The sequence below is a fragment of the Atta cephalotes genome (assembly GCF_000143395.1).
Source record: "Atta cephalotes unplaced genomic scaffold scaffold00024, whole genome shotgun sequence".
Classification (NCBI taxonomy): domain Eukaryota; kingdom Metazoa; phylum Arthropoda; class Insecta; order Hymenoptera; family Formicidae; genus Atta; species Atta cephalotes.
The window spans coordinates 3,847,685-3,850,894 of NW_012130088.1; the positions used below are offsets into that span (position 1 = coordinate 3,847,685).

The window sequence follows — 3,210 nt, forward strand, 5'->3', positions numbered from 1 at the left end:
CCATCACCATCATCATCATCATCATCATCATCATCATCATCATCATCATCATCATCATCATCATCATCATCATCATCATCATCATCATCATCATCAATGCCATCGAAATATAAATCATAAAAAGTATAAACATTGATAAACTCGTGACAAAAAAAAAATACGTAGAAAAACGTGATAAAACGTGTCGCAACATGTTCACAATTCTTGGAAAGAAAGGAGGATTACTCCCTCTTCTATTCTAGAAGTTTTATCATATACATCGCAATTTACGCGGATGCAATCAGTCTTGCGATATCCGCTTGTATGAACGGTTGAAAAATGTACTTTGCTAAAAATACAACGCATCATACGAAACGAAAAAAAACTGCAGAAACATGTAAGTTTCAACGTTCTATATACAAAAGAAAACATTGTTTAACATTACGTATGTACACAGCATGGAGCATCGTGCGGTGCGTTTATTGAGCAGATGTTATGATCTGACGGCTACGAGCTATAAGTATTTGGAAATTGGAATCAACGTTGGTCCACCGAGTTATGTGGAGATCATCGCGGATGATCTCTACATGAACTGTCGCTATCTTTCGAAACGTGGAAGGGCCTCTACGAGCAGCAATGAAATTTACAAGATGCTACGAAACAAATATAAAGATAATTTTATAAGTATTGGACCGCTAATCGTTTGCACGCTGAATGATGCTATATTCGTACGTCTCGATTCTTCATCCGTACGCATTACGATGACGGAAACGACGCTACGACGTATTGAATTTGACGGATCGTATCGACGTAACGATTAGCCCGACTCGTCGATACGCTTGATGCTAAGTATACGCGATTCTCCAACATCGCGTCTGAGAACGCTATACGTGATAGCGACATTTTCAATGGGCATCAACTCGTCGATTGCGAACTATTGGCTTTAGCTTTTAATACGTATAAAAAAAGAAACGATGTAATAACATGTGAATAAAAAATTGTTTCGTTCCCAGTACTATATATGTACTTTCTTTATTTCCCATCCATCCATTCACCCATCCATTCATCCTACACCTCGACACGCCATCGTATTCCGTTTTAGATAAATAACAGTCACGCTTGTTTTTTTTGTCGTATCACGAATCATACATATGTACACACTTACACATGTATGTATGTATGTATGTATGTATGTATGTATGTATGTATGTATGTATGTATGTATGTATGTATGTATGTATGTATGTATGTATGTATGTATATGTATAAACGTATGTTTCCACGTAAGAAAAAAAAAGGAATTATAGGTGTGAAAATAATGCAGCGTGAACTTTCAGCAATTCGACGGCGCAAATAATCGCGGCTACTATATATTAAGCTACTCTTATAAAGAGTAGTGCTGCAACGATATAAGCGATACTTTTCTCGTGATGGTACTTATGATCTGAATTGTTTTATATACAACTAAAGATAATCCTAGACAGGCTCGCTGCGGCGAAGGTTGAGTTTCAGCGTCAGTCATTATCTTGCATTGTCGCGCTGTTATTATATTATTACGTTTTTGGAAAGTGTGACCCGGCTTCAAACAATTGAGTTTATGTTACTCTTTTTCTACATATTGTTTTTTTGTTACTCATAAGCGATGAGTAACAATTTCGATTCTGGTCGTATCGACTCTGTATTAGAGTCGGAGCCATTCACACAAAGAAGAAATTTGTTCTTTGTCCATGCGTGAGTGATTTTTTTTTCTCAGTGTGCAAAAAAGTATTTTGCCGCTTAAAATTATATTAAGTGATTGGGGTGATAGTGAAACTTAGTGACAGTTATAGATATTAGTTTTAGTAGTTGGTTTTAAAAAAAAAAATTTCACTCTCACGCAATAATGAGCAACCTCAGAGAACTTCTAAAGATCCACTACGAGTATCCCGTTGAGGGGGTAAGTAATTTTTTTTCTTTCTATTTGTATCTCTTTTAATGTTTCTTTTTTTCTTTGGCTGATTTATGCTTATAACGCTTTTTTATTTTTCTTTTTCCAGTATATTATGGTCGACAACCAAAGGATTGTGCGACTACAGTTGCTGAATGAAGTGGGGGTCTTGATAATCCCATTGGTAAGTTCTGTTTAAATTTTAAAAATATAAATTATAGGATGTTTTCTAATTATCTTTTTTTTTTAATTTACTTTGTTATACTTTTTTCCAGAGGACACATCGTAGTCACAGAATCAGAGGCTTTACGAATATATATAACAGCCAAATGATACGTGCAGAGAGGCGGTGGGACCGGGAGGAACGTGAGATTCTTGATGTCTGGTTGGATGAAGATTTGTGCCTGGCCGAACTTTTCGGTCTCCGATCGTACGAACCCGACCCAAAGCCGAAAGATTGGAATTGTAAGTTTCATAAATTTTTATGTAGAAAATATGAATAAAAAAAGGAATTATATTTATGTTTATATTTTATATTTATATATTTATATTATTTTTCATCTGCAGAAAGCAGCGGCGGCAGCGGCCCAAAAAAACGCATTTTGGGATGGACGCGGGGTCTGCAGTGAGATGGCGGCAGCGGGGTGGCGGCAGCGAGGTGGCGGCAGGAGGTGACGATCCTCAGTGATACGTGATGCCACAACATGGCGACATCACGTATCACATTATAAACACCGATAGCGCCGGAGACTTCCTGCCTCCTCCTCCTTCCCCGCGCCTACCAGTACCCCGCGCTTAGGAATACCCCCCGCGCCCCGCGCTCCCCTCTAGCCCCAGAGTTAGAGGGGTAGTAGTATAGCTTTGCTATACTACTAACGTTTAATAACTCGGTGAAGAAAAATCGTACAGCACTCAATAAAAAAGCAAATTGAAGGTAAAAATTGACTTTTTTGACTGCGGTAAACCGTTTTGTGTGGATTTTACTTCACGCCATAGATCTTCATAAAGTTCGTAAAACTTTTTCGGATATAAGATTTGACGGGTATCCATTTGTGTCCATCTGTATCTTCCTAAAGAATCAGTCAGATTGAAATATCAATTACCGATTTTAAAAGTAGAGATTTTAAGCTTTTAAATGCTTTTTTGATTTTGTGTCTGCGATAATGTTTCATCGAGTTATTTTGAATATTGTGCAATTTTGAACGTGTTCTAAAGTGTTCTCAATTTTTTGCTGAGTAGTATATATATATATATATATATATATATATATATATATATTATAATAATATATAATAATAATATAT

At 36.6% G+C, this 3,210-nt stretch overlaps 1 protein-coding gene across 1 annotated transcript in view; it reads right to left on the minus strand.

Annotated features, from left to right (window-relative positions):
• LOC105620128 (voltage-dependent calcium channel subunit alpha-2/delta-3) overlaps window positions 1-3,210 on the minus strand; it is a 151,114-nt gene that overhangs the window by 81,139 nt on the left and 66,765 nt on the right. The window lies entirely within an intron of this gene.